Genomic DNA, 15589 nt, shown 5'->3' on the forward strand with positions numbered 1-15589 from the left:
GGCAACACACTTGTTTTTGACAAGCTCTTTGAGCTTTTAACAAATTATATTTTGTTTGGGCTATGGTTTTTAAACACAGAAGCCTTTTAAATCATCCCACAAGTAAATCATACACATTGTTAAAACCATAAAATGGTATTAAGAACATTAAAGTATGAATTTCCCATTTTCCCACCACCTAGCAATGTGTACTAAATTGTGTGTATTTCTGAGCATTTTGATGCAAATGTATGACACCTCTCAGTTCCAGTATATTGTCTCTGCTCAGTTTTTTTTCTATGACCCTGTTGCCTTTTATTTTATTTTGATTTTTGAGACAGGATCTCATTGTGTCAACTAGGCTGGCCTGGGACTCACGGAGATTCACTTGTCTCTGATTCCCAGCTGCCCAAGTGCTAGAATTAAAGGCACGCGCTAACACACCCAGCTCTCTGCTGCTTTAAAATTCGGCAACATCACACTCATCCTGTGATTTCTCTTTGCCAGCAAGATGATGCGGATATTTTAAGAGAATGTTCTGTGGGGAAGAGCATGGCACTGAAGTGCATGGGGCTAAATCAATTATTTCCTGGTTACATTTATAAAGTGTAACGATGGTGCCACCTTATAGGGATCTGTGGATGTTATGGCCCAACGTTTGTAAAACACTTAGAATAGTGTCCTGTGGAGAGTATGTTCAATGTTTTATTTTTCATTTAGTAAGTCTTTGTAGAACACCTGCAATATGCCAAGTTCTGTTCTATTTACTAGGAACACAGTAGAGATACATCAGTTAACAATTTCTGAAGAAATAAATAATAAATATATTTAATCTATATAAACTGTCATATAGATTGTGGTATGCACAGTGAAAGGTGGGAATACTGGGTAACTGGGTGTGACTGGTGTTCCCTCTAACCCTACATGTAATGCCCTGACCTAGGTACAGTGGAATTGGACCATGTAAGTACATGTTTTTTTTTTTTCCCACAGAAAGCGCCAGGCTTCACTCATGATTTTCTTGACTCTTTATTTTGAGAAGGTGATAGATGAAATTTAGGCTTAAGTGTGCCACTTCTCCAACTATCATATTAGGTCTAGCATCGCATCAATGAAAAATTTTTAGCACTTAATCAAATATTTATAGTTATTTTCTTAGTTAAATATTTATAGTTATTTCTTAATCCACCAAAAGCATTCTCTTCATTCATAAATAAATGAAGTTCTCACAGATACCTTTATTACCTAATTCTCCATTTACTTTCTGGCTTGATATTTTATGCTTTAAGTTGTTGGTTCCACCTAGTTTCATTCAATATAGCGTTTATGTCTCTTATCTTCCTTGCTTTGCGGTGACTTTTTTTGAGAGGGAAAGAGAATGTCATCTTGAAAAATGTGTTAATTTTACATCAATTAGTGCAATTTTTCCATGTTTATAGTTATGTTTCTTTTAAAATGCTTCATCTATTCAATTCTTTATCTTTGCTTTACATAACATTTGCTTGTTCTTATCAATTTATACAATGTCTTTATTAGGAATATTTGGAGCTAGAGAAATGGCTCAGTGGTTAAGAGTGTGTACTGCTCTTGTAGATGACTTGAGTCTAGTTCCCAGCACCCACCTTAGGGCAACTCACAGCTAACTGCATCTCCAGGTCCAGGGATTCTAACAGACTCTTCTATACTCTGTTGCTGCCTGACTTCACACTTGCATTCATGCACATATGCACACACACACACACACATACACACACACACACACACACACACACACACACACTTAAAAGTAAAATTAAAAACTTTAAAACAGTAGTAATCTTTTTGTTCCTCACATGGACAGGACAGAATATAATTTTGCTAATTTAACTCTTGCTTCTGTCTGTTCATATTTTTTTAAAAATATCTAAAACCGACCTTGACCACAAAAGATATCTGAACAACCTTTGACAAGAGCACAGCCTTCTATCAGTTTGAAAGTATGTAAGGGACTGACTCAAACTGATTAACACCTAATGAAGTACTTTCTCTTAACTCATAATCTTATAGAACCATTGTGGTCCATGCAGCCTTGTGTTGACTGACATGATTTCATATGGCCCACGACTATGATTATTAATTAGTAGTAGCTCTTTCACCAGAACATAAATATTAGATTATTGGGCAGATGAAAAGATGTCTTGCTATTTTAACAAATAAGTGACTTGTAGTCAAAGAGAAAAGCTGCTGTGAATATGAATAAATAAAACCAACAAATCATATTGACTAATATTATTTATAAATAATATTAATAAATATAATAAAATAAAATTAATAAATAATATTAATAAACGAATAAAATGTTTGTTAGCCATCTGTGACTTATATTTCACAGAAAGATTTCATCGAGCAGGAGCCCTTTTCATATGCAAGTGAACTATGACCTGGAAGTGAGGTGCTACAGACAAGATCTGGGCAATGTCAGTCTTCTGAATTGGGAGCACGGAGAGAGGGCAGACCCAGAACCCTTTAGGCCTCTCTGCCTGTGCCCAGGCTTGTGGGCCTCTCTGAAGAAGTATCTCTGGTAGACACCGGCTGTTCTGCTTGCCTATCCTCCACTTGCTCTCTGTTGGTTATAACAGCCAAGGTCGTTTTGGAAGGGCATGCTTGCTTTTCTATTGAATTTGGAGCAGAAGGGGTTGAGTTTCAGGTAATGGCACCTTGTGGGGCAGCAGGACGGGGCTTGTCTGAGAGGCCATCAAGGCCAAAGGAGGGCAGGACTCAGAGACAGAGAGAAACAGACTGGGTTTGAAATGAAGGCGAGCGTTGGGCAATTGTTAAAAAGGAACTGTAAGACTCAAGGAGGCTCTGCCTGTTCCCACTCCTCATCAGACGTTAGCATCTTCCAGGGCACTAGGAAGGAGTGGTGAAATAGTTTGCTTTGCAAAATCTGTGGTCATTTTCAAATACCGCAAAAACTCATTTACATGTATGAAAACTATGCCAAAGCAAAGCACCTTTGTTTTCATGGGGGCAAAGAAACAAATAGACTTAACTTCAGTATATGTGGCTAACTCTGGTATCTCAATCTTAGAGGCTTTATAAAACATGACTAATATTTGAGATTCTCAAAAAATGTTTTCTTCTGTTAGGAAGAGTATAGACATTGAAGTATAATAAAATAAAGAGAGATAGTTATAAAAATAAACCAGCAGGTAACGTCAGAGTAATTATTCATTCCTCAGTTTGAGCCAGGGACCCTATTAGACATTGTCTTATAACAACCTTGGGATATATGCTATCATTTAGTTCCCATTTAGTGTTGAAAGCTGTCCAAGTTCAGAGCTGGTAAGCAATGCAATGGAGCCAAACCAACCACGGTCATTTTCTTGTTGTGTTTCTGCCCTTCCTGCTATGCTCTCCTGCTTTTCACAGGAATGAAACTGAAAGGGGGTTGGTGTTCTGGAGAGTCAACAAATGTGTTAGTAAGGTCCCTCACAGCCCATTCCTCTCTCATCCGTCTGGCTCAGATGAAGGAGCACACAGCCGGGTCATGAATTGGAGGCTTCAAGGGGAGGTGAGGAGATGACGGACATCTTAATGATAAACCTAGCGACCAATGGCAAAAGTAGAGGAGAAATGACTGTGTAACTGTGTCTATTCTGAAAAGGATTAAGAGTAACTACAGAACATTCTAGAATGTGAAAATAGCTTTCAAGCATCTAAGAAGCTAGCTACCCTTGTTCCGACTTTTTTTTTTTTTTTTATCCTCTTAATTTCCAAAGTTCAGAAGAGACCTTGCACAGGCCGTCTCCCTATGCTGGAGCACACCTGGGTGGGAGGGACACTGGGGCCGTTTTGTCAAAAGGAAATGAGTGGGGAAGGCCTTCCATGATTCCGAGGTGGCTCAATGTCATCTAGCCCTGCCCTTAAGGGTGATCTCAGATGATAGTAATGCAGGATATCTTATATGACAAGATTAAAATATATAAATAGAAAAACAGACTCTTTTCTTCCAAATTAATTATGCTTACTCCTGGCTCTAATGGTAGAAAATTTTAGAATTTTGTAACTAGGAATTGAAAGTTTAATTCTTTGTAAATCCACCCTCGTGTGTCCAGAAACAAGCAGACGCCACATTCACGTTCTTGACTTTTAGGCACGCCAAAAGAAATTTTCCTAAGCATCTGTGCATCTCATAGAGAGAATATGTGTTGGAGTCTGGAGACTTGGCCTTGTCAGAATGAGCATTTCTTTGCCCTAAGACATAGGGCAACTTAGTTTGCTTCTGTGGGTTTTCATTTGGTTTTGTATTCTCAACTGGCAGAGTGTTATGAGAATTTGAAAACTATAAACACCTGCCCAGCACACAGGTGTGTAATGCTACCTGTGGCCTGTCCTGAAGCCTGGTTCTGCTTTGGCCTATGGGGCAAACACTTGAGAAACCTTTAACAGTATAAAAACTCACACATTGAATTTGCATTTCTGTGCTTGAGGCTAAGGAGTTTGGCCATGCTTACAAGATGTTCCATCTGTGTGAGCATGAACATCTCTTATAAGCATATATTAATTTATAAAGAAAAATAGCATTTTATTGAGATAAGCTGCTCAAAAAGCACATATTCCCTTTTATGAGTTTATTTGATAGAATATAAAACATTATACAGAGTATAGAAACGTAAGTAGCTCCTGCTGTGCATCTAAAAGCACTTTGAAAACATTCAGAGCACACCCAGCAGCCTTCAGCCTTGAAACCTCCGCACCTTTGAGTTAGGGAGTCTGGTTTTACATTATTTTTGCTTTCCTTGACTTCACGCCTTCTGTTCTTATCTTCAAAGGATTTGTAAACTGTAGTGGATGGGAAATTTTGCAAACCAGGTTAGGTGAACTCGGAACATGGGAACTATATTAGTAAGAAAGCTTTTGATTTGAAAGCAAAGTGCCAAGACAATGTTTGCCAGCTTAGAACGGCCCATCAAGACGGAAAGAAAAGTAATGCTGGAAGGTGAGTGCCACATAGGCAGTCGCGGCCAAATTAAACAGGGGTGAAGAAGGAGGGATCAAAATTATTCTGAAAAGAAACCAACTCTGCAGTCACATCTTCAACTCCTTATCTTATCAGTGACTTTAACATTCAGAGTGTCGTCCAGTTATTGCTTTGAATTTGATTTTAATATTCAAAATTTATTTGCGTGTGTGAATGTGGCATCTCACACATGAGGAAGTCAGAGAACGGTTTGCAGGAGGTTGATCTCTCTTCCACCATGTAAGTAGGTCTCAGGGACCGAACTCGTGACTTCAGGCTTGAGGGTAAGCGTTTTCTTCCTGATGATCCACCTTGACAGCTTCCCCATTTAATTCTGAGAAAATTCCTTTCCCAATAACAACTTTGTTACCTATTTAATTATATATAACTATAAAGGAAAGTTTTTTTTTTTGCTAGTGATTTTATTTTCAATACATAACATGATTTTCAAGTTTTGCAGTAATTTAATAAGAGATTGCTGATTTTTGCATCTTGTCCTTTAAAAGGGGATTAGTTAAAAATTAACTAGCTAATGTTAAAAATGTTAAATACTTAAATACTTTAAAAAGAAAGAAAGTCCATATGTAAGATGAGCTCTTTGTTAGATACCTGCAGATTGCAAAGCATTGTTTTCTGCTCTAAGAACATATTTGGGTGGAAAGCAGTAGCTCAGTATCTCAGTGTGTTTTGGTGTTTGTTGTGCAAGCATAAAGACCTGCATTCACATCCCCAGTAACCACATAAAAAATTGAGTGTGACTCTGTGCACTTGTAGGAGCAGAGAGGATGCTGGGAATTGCTGTCTGTCAGTTCAGCTCCAGCCAGGTTCAATGAGAGACATCATCTCAAAGGAATAGGCAGAGAAGGAGAGCACAGGATGCCTGATGCTTTTTAATCTGGCCTTTTCCTGTGTACAGAAACATGTGAGCTTACATACACTTATGCACATATACTTCACATACAACACACACAGTGTCTTAAAAAACTACTTATAACATGTATAAGATAAATTGCTCTAGAACTCACTCAAGTTTAGAAATCTGATGAACAATTTCATTTCTCGAGGGAATAATAAAAACTTAGAATCCTTTGAGAACACTTCATGAAGTATATTGAAATGACCTGCAAATGCAGCATCTGCATGCAGAGAAGGAATAAATCCCATGCTGCAGTGCAGCATTCCAGAGGATGGTGCAAACCGAGGCAGAAATAGATATCTAGACCATCTGGGGCAGTTGTGCCAGAGCTTGCTTCTGATCAATTGGCTGACGGCGTGTGCCTGTGGAGCTCATGAGACATATGCCTGGTTACTGTGGGAAGCTACTACTGGGATAAATGTGAGCAGTAAGCCAATGTCTTCCCATAATATCTTCTAGTTTTTGAGGGTTTGCAACTAACAAACTAAATAAAACAACAGAATTAAGCAGAGAAGCAAGAAATTCTGTTTATGCAAAAAAGTATACCTTAGGCTATTCTCCTTGAGTATTACTTATTGGAAATAAATATTTAGGGTAAATCTGTTTCATACTTTGGAATATTTTTGTGCACATAATGAGATATATTGGGGAGGGGACCTAAATGCAAAGGAATATGAGGATAATTTATCATGTGTACTTTATTCACAGAGCATAAAAGTAATTGTATACAGTATTTTCAGCTTACCTAAAGAGGTGTGGGGTAGACAAGATGGCTCATTAGGTAAAGGAGCTTGTTGGGTTTTTCTATGTAGCCCTAGCTATCCTGGAACTCAATCTGTATACCAAACTGATTCCAAACTCATAGATTCACCTGCCTCTGCCTCCTGAGCGATACATTTTTTTTTAAGTAAAGAAAGAGGAAATGCCACAAAGAAAATGCTAATTAAAGGAATTTGCCTAATGGTTTATCCAGGAAGGCTTTCTATTCCTACTCTAACTATGGGGCTTTAACTGGGATACAGTAGATCATCAGACCAGGCAAAGAGCCATAGGCATTGGTAAAAGAACCAGAAGGACCTCCTAAGAGGTAGAGCCTCCCTTCAGGCCTGAACGAAGTGGATATTTGGGGTACAATTCCAAAGAAAGCTAGATGAAGTGACAACAAATGTGTATAACTAAGAGTTAATCATGGTGGCAGACTAGACAAGGACAAAGGGCTCAGTTGAAACGCAGTTGTTACTTCTGCCATCACTGCTCTTTTTGGAAGTTTACCTCTGTTGAAAGGGGGGGAGCCCTGAGCCAAAAGGTACCCCCAAAGACCCACTTGATAAGGCAAGACCTAGGGAAGAAAATGCCAGGGTAGATACAGAAGAGAGGAGATGAAACTACCAAGGAGTGCAGGGGCAGGGGAACAATGCAGTATGGGGGGGCACAGCGCAATGTAGAGGGGAAGCAGTGCAGTGCAGTGCAGAGGCAGAACAATGTAAATTTAGAAGGGGAGCAGTGCAGTGCAGATGGGGGAGCAGTGCAGTGCAAAAGGGGGAGTAGTGCAGTGTGGGGGAAGCAAATGCACTGCAGAGGGGAAGCAGTGCAGTGCAAAGGGGAAGCAGTGCAGTGCAGTGCAGAAGGGGGAGCAGTGCAGAGGGGAGATCAGTGCATTGCAAAATGGGGAGCAGTGTAGGGCAGAGGGGTAACAGTGCAGTGCAGAGGGGGAGCAGTGCAGTGCAGGGGGTAACAGTTCAGTGCAGAGGGGGAGCCGTGCAATGCAGAGGGGGAGCAGTGCAGTACAGAGGGGGAGCAGTGCAAAGCAGAGGGGGAGCAGTGCTGAGAAATCAGGTGACCTGAGGCACCACATTGGGCAGGTCTCTTTTTTCTTTAATAAAAACAAACAAGCATTTTTAATTACACAAGTAAGCTCTTACTCATTTCTGGCTAAAGCTTTACAAGATGAGGTAGACTTTCTCATGACCTCTCCATACATACAACACACAGAGAGATAAGGAAATTATGTAGGAAATCGGGAGTCTCTGAGGGTATATAAAAAACTCATACAGAAATAAACTGCCCTAATTGCCCATGGTGCAGTCAGACAGTCACCTTAAGCAGGTCATGGTGGCTCACACCTGTAATCCCAGCATTGGGTAGACTGAGGCAGAGAGATCAAGAGTCCTGGGCCAGCCTGATCTATACAGCAAGAGTTAAATTAATCTATCATTATATTATAAAAAATGAACACCACATTTACTGTTGGTCATCTACAAGGAGTCCAAATATAATTATAAATTGGTGAAATTAGCATGTAAGTAAAAGCATTTGATGATAATTCATATTAATATTCTATCCCTCATGCCCCTCACCTCCTTTCATTTTGTTTTAGAAACAGGTTCTTGCTATATAGCTCAGGCTAGCCTAGAACTCACAATCTTCCCTCCTCAACATACTGAGTGCTAGGATTACAAGCATGATCTACTATCCTCAGCTTCCACCTTTTATTCTGTACATCCAAAAAATAAGAAAATCATTTTCTGCTTCTACCCCTCTACTTCTCTGGTTCAAGTTGTAAAGTCATTTATCTAGACTACTACCACAGCCCTTTAGCTAGTCTCTTCTTTATTTAATTATTTCTGTTTATTTGTAGTATCTCTCTCTCTCTGTGTGTATGTAAAAACATGAGACATAAATACAGGAGTGCATATGTATGCTCTTGCATATGGAGACCAGAGGTTAGCATTGACAGGTTATTGATGCTAAGTCTATGGCAGTAGTTTTCCTAACCTGGCATGAATAAGAAGCACGTTTAATGGACACATTCTAACAGTCTGGCAGAGGGATTCTGGTTTCCATTGCTTTTGGACAGAGCTCAGAGGTCTTGCTTAGGTCAGAGAGTTCTAGTGTAAGTGACCTGTAGACCTCACTGGGACATGCATTAACTTCATTTTCTCCTTTTGTGGAATAGAGATATCCCAGTCAGGTAACAGTAGCATCACTAATATGATAGAAGTATAAATTAAAGTATAAAGATGTATTTAATGTATATTTTCCAAAATAACTAAAAATAACCTGGAAATAATATTTTCCCATTATATTTTGCCATACTAAGGATAACAAATCTCAAATTCTGGGACCACAATTGGCAGCATCCACGACTGAGAACTTATGAGAAAGGCCAAAGCTCAGGCCTGTTGCATATCCACGGATGAGACTCTCAATGTTTGAGCCAGCAGCTTTGCCCTACAGGTTCTCGGGGGTGGATAAACACACACACTGAGGTCTGGGCAGCAGTTCTGTAGCCACGGTCAATGCTCAGCTCGAGAACGTCCAAGTCTACGGGAGAGGAGTAGCTCCATGAAGTGTCTGCGCTGCAAAAGCATGCAACTGGCTACCCGAGTCTCACCACTGCCCTCTCTTCCTTCTTAAACATACCCCCTCTTTGACTCTCTAATTTTCTTTTCAACTTCTATAATTTAATTTTACTTTTAGAGTTTCATACATGGATATTGCATTTAAATTATTTTCAACCCTCCCCCATCTTTTCGATTTCCATGTATTATTACTAGGCGTATACGATGTGTGTGCGTGGGAGGGTAGGTGCACACACGTGTGGAAGTCAGAGAATAACTTTCAGGCGTCAGTTTTCTCCATAATACCATGAGATCCAGGGATTGAACCCATGTTGTCCGGCTCCCGTGCCAAGCCCTTTTACCCACGGGTCCATCTCACCAGCCCAAATTTGCACTCTTAATAGTACAGTATCAACTGTTCTCTGATATTTTCACTTAGGATGTCATTCTCTGAGAGTTCTCCTGACCATCACTTGCCCACCCTGTAAGAGCCAAGGCATTTCTGAGCATCTGTAACTGAAATAAGAGAACTCAGGGATTGTGAGGCATGGAAGCCCTTCCAGGATGCTATCCTGTTGGTAACTGGATGGGTGAGGAAGGGACAGACTGGGTGGAGAGAGATGAAGGGGATGGGGAAAGGTAGATGACCGAGGGACGGTAGAGTCCACGAACAGGGGAAAATTGTTATTCTTCAGATGTGCACATCACTTTCATATGTCGGAATAGAACAAGACAGGTAGGTCTATTCATTGAGGGAGGAAATGATCCTTTGACCATGTTCGCTACCGTTTGTGTGACAGATGCCTGAAGACCGAATCACAGCACCCTAGGACCGGAAGAGCTTGTCACTATGTTGTTTTAGTAGTTCTTACGGTGTTTGGCACAAACAGTAGCATTGATTTTTTTCTGGAGTCACCTTTCTGCCTCTGCATTGGACTTTGAAATACAGCGGAAGAAGATAATTTAGACTTAGGGACGCTATAATGTAGGATAATCTTTAAACATCCTCCATCTGTTCGGTAGATAAGAAATCCAAAGTAAGTCTGGCTAAGAGTAATGATTCACTCAGACACAAAGTCCCAATCACAAGGTCCATGATAAAACTTCGTTTTCCTTGTTTAAGTTCAAAGGGTTTTTTGTTTTGTTTGTTTTTAGCATGCTGCAGAGCTCAAACTACCTCTTTCTAGTTTCTTTCAAAGCCCTTGTAGTTAAATATCTCCCTTTAGTGAGCTTTTCAGTATCTCAGTGAGAAAGGAAGCTATGAGATCAAGTAGAAAAGAAAATCAATAACTAATATACTAAGGATAAATGCAGACAAAACTCGTGTGTGTGTGTGTGTATGTGTGTGTGTGTGTGTGTGTGTGTGTGTGAAGAATACCGATTCCATGATAGTTACAGTCATATGTGTTGCTTGCTTATACTTTGGTACGAGCCAGGGAACACTGGCTGACTCTAGGGGTGAGTAAAGCTGATCATTCATTTCCCAGGGGGGAAGAACTCTTGCTGGTTACACCTCTGGTTGTGGGAGGGGGAAAGGAAAGAGACTATAAATTAGGAAGAGAGACGAGAATGGAAATTTACTACATTGACTGTTAAGCCTGTGTTTTAAGATTTTTTTTTATCATTTACTTTGTGTGTACGTGTGTGTGTGTGTGTGTGTGTGTGTGTGTGTGTGTGTGTGTTACAGGTTGCAAGCAGAGCTGACTTAAGTTGCCACCATTCTGAAATGAGACTATTTTGTGTAAAATGGAGTAAGTGGGTTCTGGTGTATGTTGTGAGAGGTTTCTTTCCATCTCATTGGGAAACACCCCATGACTTGTGGCTTATAACAAAGATGGGACTGTGAACATGAGTGGGGTTGCTATTCTAACTTCAAAACATGCTCAACCATTTCTGTGCCTCTTATATGCAAGGTCCCTGCTCTGTGTGATGTTTCTAAGAGGTTTTAGACAACACCATTTTAACTTCCAGTACTTTTTAGCCTTAAAGGATTCTGGTCAGGGAGGAATCTCAAACTTCATCTTAGTGGCTCTGATTTGTGACAGGGGAGCCCCAGCTTCTAAGGAAGTATTCAGAACCCTATGTAGGTGTAGGGGAAAAGTTGTTTTTAGTGAGCTTGTGTGACAGTAAATGCTGCCAGCTTCCAAGGCCAAGAGTTCAAGGAATTCAAGGAATCTAAAATTTCTGCGGTGGACGGAGTTATGATTTACAAAGGTTATAGCGTGGTGTTCTACAACACTGAACAACTCCTTTTGTATAAAAGATGCAGAGGCACAAGCACTGCATGGTCAGGTACAGGGGATAGATCAACACGCTTCAAATAATGGCATCCCTCCTATGGGAGCTCACTCCACTGGCCACAGAGGTGACTTCACGCCTGTCCTGGGAGAATCTCACGTCATTTCAGCATCTGTCCTAAGAACAGACTTTTTTTTTTTTTTTTTTTTTTTTTTTTGGTTTTTCGAGACAGGGTTTCCCTGTAGTTTCTAGAGCCTGTCCTGGAACTAGCTCTTGTAGACCAGGCTGGCCTCGAACTCAGAGATCTGCCTGCCTCTGCCTCCTGAGTGCTGGGATTAAAGGGTGCACCACCACCGCCCGGCACTAAGAACAGACTTGTACGGAGCCACACTGCTGCTTCCGTGAGCAGCATCATTCTCACCGGCAAAGCTAGACTTTTATTTTCAACCTAGCATTTTTTACTGATTCTCTAGGAATTTCCCATCAGGCACCCTAATCACACTCACTTCCCAGTTCTTCCATGTCTGCCCCTGTGAACTACAACCCCCCCCCCCAAAAGTTAAAAATAGGAACCAAAAAAAACCAAACAAGTCCAATTTGTGTTCCCTATATACTCACTGGAGCATGGTCCACCTCTCAGTGGCCAGCCCCTTCTATAGAGCTGAGTCCTTCTCCTCCCACTCCCCTGCCAGAAGCCATCACTTGTGGAGTGCTGCACTTTCTTACTGCCACCTGAGGCCATCATGATGACCAGGCCCCTGCTGCCAAGGTCCAATCCAGACTTTAAAGTCAACTAAATATTTCAGCACCCTCTGCTCTGGATGATCAACACAGCCAGTCTTGCTGCCGATTGCCATGAGGAGTCTTACATTAGACGTGGCAATCCTTAAAGCACTAAACATGGTTCACCTCTCAAAACAGTCCCAAGTGGTGGGGGAGGAAACAAAGATTATACCATTAGGGTTTTTCAGAAATGAGGCCTGTCGTTGAAGTTAAAAGTAAAAGGAAAGATAGCAATGCAACTTCCTGATTTTCTGAGTCAAGACGTCTCCAGTTCTAGTCTTCTGGTTCGACTCCTCAAGCCCATTTTAACCATGGTGGTTTAGGCTGCCGAAGACAACAACTCATGGGTGAAGCTACAAACAGATTTTACCTCGAGGCTAGCTCAGACTCTGATAGGCAAGAGGCCCTCCTAAATTTCCAGAGGCAGTAGTTAGGATCTCACCCGGGCATTACACACCTGTGACAGAAGGCATCCTCACAACTGCACTTGGCTTCTCTGACCTTCAAGAGTCCTCTACTTCTGGACTTTGGGCCAGGATAATGGAGGAATGTGGCCATTTGATGACTCTTACTATTTCCAGGCAGGCTGGACTCCCAGTTGAATTTAGTAACATTACACAGGGCCCTGCAGGCTGGAGACTAGACCCCTGTTTAGTTTCCTGAGGGCTGTGACAGCCTCCTAAATTAATTGCTTTCATTGCTACCTTTTTACTGTGGTTCTCCTGCCTACCGAAAGAGGCTTCTGTTTACTTAGAGGAACTTAAGCACCTAAGAGATCTGTAAGCTAACATCTTTTCAATGTACTGTGCCTTACTTCAGGGAGACTCTTAGGCAGTGGCCGAATTCAACTTTCTCCCTTTGAAAGTGAGAAGGTGATTAAAGAAGTTATTTGGTTCAGTATCTCCTGAAATTGACATAATTGGGCCTAGAATGGAATCGCTCTTGATATTAAGCCCAGTTGCATTCTCCAGTCTGGTAGCTGCGAGCTGATTAGATTCTGTCTGAGTGATCATTCTCACACTGCTGGTTGCGATAGAACCAGGGCATCATTTAGACAGAAAGGAGTTTACTTTTTCCTCACAGTGAGTTTACAGACCTTGCAATTGGTGTGCTTCACATTTTGAACTTGAAATGTGATATTTGATAGACTTGCTTTTCAGCTTCAAATCTGGAGCGTTCTGTGTTGTGAGCCTGGTGACCCCAGGTTGTAAGAGCATGTGCCTTGCAGCTTTCTCTCTGAACAACTCCACACAGCTGTCAGAGGCTGCAGCAAGAGCCACTTCCTACTTCACCTGGTGACAATCTCTTTGCAAGGTTGTTCTCAGCTTCCCCATCACAAGCAAATGTAAGATTAAGAACAATGACTCCAAGTTCCCTTTTGTGCTTCTGCTCAGAACAGCCAAAGGGCTTTCCCAGCAAATGCGAACCATTTGTCTCTGGTGAGCTTGAACTGTAAGCATTATCCATTCGTCTGCATAATTCTCATGGGTTATTAACCCTAATGTAGTTCCGAGAGACACTGGTCCCATTGAGGTATTTTGGAGAGAAAGAGACAAAGACAAAGTCCGATGGGCAGCTGTGATTCGGAGATGACTGCAGACGGCACTGTCACTTAGATATCCACAGTCTCGGTACAGCCATGGTTTTGTTTGTCTGAAATGAAGTCTCTGAAGTCTACACTATCCGGACTGCCCTGGACTTTCTGCATAGCCCAGGCTGGCACTGCCCTCACAAGATCCTCCTGCCTCAGGCTCGCAACTACTGGCATTTCAGGTGTGTGCCACCACACAGAACCCATCAGTTGAATCTTATAAACCTTATAATAATAATAATAATAATAATAATAATAATAATAATAATAATAAAATTACCTCAGCTTATCCTGGGATTTTCCAAATGTACTTTTCTTACAGACATTTCCTTGCACAGATATTCCTACAAAAATCTTTAAAAATTTTATTGGAGTTTTTGTGGTGGGGGGAGCTGTTTTGCCTACATGTATGTTTGTGTACCCCAAGAATGGCTGGCACCTATAGAAGTCAGAAGAGGGCATTGGGTCCTCTGGAACTGCAGTTATGGATGGTTGTGAGCTAGCATATGGATGCTGAGATTTGAACCTGGGCCCTCTGCAATAACAAGGGCTCTAAATTGCTGAGCCACCTCTTGTCACCTCCTCCTGCAAACATCTTCATTCTGAGATTAAAAACTAATGTTCTTTTTTGAGCGTGTAGCACATGTCTTACAGTGTTTTAGCAATTTATGAGCATGAAGTTTTTAAAGGACCAGGTATGGTAATATAATTGTAGATTCCACATACACACCCGGGGTTTAGTCTCATTCTAGAACTCGGTTAGGTAAGTCACACAATCTTCAAGCCTTGGTATCTCTGTTGCCAAATGGAGAGAATTGGAATAGCCTATTGGTATTGTGTGGGTGGGACAGAAGACCAGAATTAGCTGTAGATACAGTGGAAAACTATGAGCAATGTTTAAACTTTTGCCTGCACCAACATGAAGATAAGCGGGAAGTGCTGCTATTGTGTTTCTTGTAAAGAAGTTCATTTTTAAAGCGTTAAAAGAATGTCATCCTGAAAATCTACCACTGGCTGTATTAAAATAGTTTTCCCTTCAAAATTTTATTTCATTTATTATATTTTGGTTTTGAGATGGGGTCTAGCATTATAGCCATAGTTGGGTATAAATTCGCTCTGGGAACTAGGATGGCCTCCACATCACTGAAATCCACCTGCCTCTGCCTCCTATTGCTGGGATTAAAGGCGTGAACAACCATACCTGGCCTGTTATCACATGAAAATGTTGTAGTATGTTTTCTTTTCTTTTCTTTTGTAAGTTTTCTGTTGATTCAATTAAAACATAATTACATGATTTCCTCCCTCTTTTTTTTAACCTTGTACTTGTCTTATGTATCCCCCTCCCAAGTTCATGAGGCATTTTTTCTTTAGCCATTGTTGTTATTGGAGTCATTTTTGGTAGGGACCTGAACATTTTCTGACTCTCCTAGGAGTGCCTTTGTTTTGATAAATATAACCTCTTATAGGACACGTAGAAAATTGGCTAGGGTTTTTTTTCTCCTTAGCCTTGGCTCTTATAGAATTGATTTGTGTATAATGTTCTGTACAGTGAATAATATTCTCTCACTAGCTACCGAGAGCCTTTGTTAATCGAATAAGAAACTTTTCAGAGTTCTATTCAACTTAGATAAGTATTTGCTTACCGAATCTCTCCAAAACCTTATGAAGTAAAGTATTTGTATTATTTTTTTGGTTTTATTTTAGGCGAGAAAATGGATGCATTAACTTGCCCCATGTCT

At 40.8% G+C, this 15589-nt stretch overlaps 1 protein-coding gene across 1 annotated transcript in view; it reads right to left on the minus strand.

Moving 5' to 3' along the window:
- Fyb1 (FYN binding protein 1) overlaps positions 1–15589 on the minus strand; it is a 125185-nt gene that overhangs the window by 39578 nt on the left and 70018 nt on the right. The window lies entirely within an intron of this gene.

The sequence above is a fragment of the Arvicola amphibius genome, chromosome 3 (genome assembly GCF_903992535.2).
Source record: "Arvicola amphibius chromosome 3, mArvAmp1.2, whole genome shotgun sequence".
NCBI lineage: Eukaryota > Metazoa > Chordata > Mammalia > Rodentia > Cricetidae > Arvicola > Arvicola amphibius.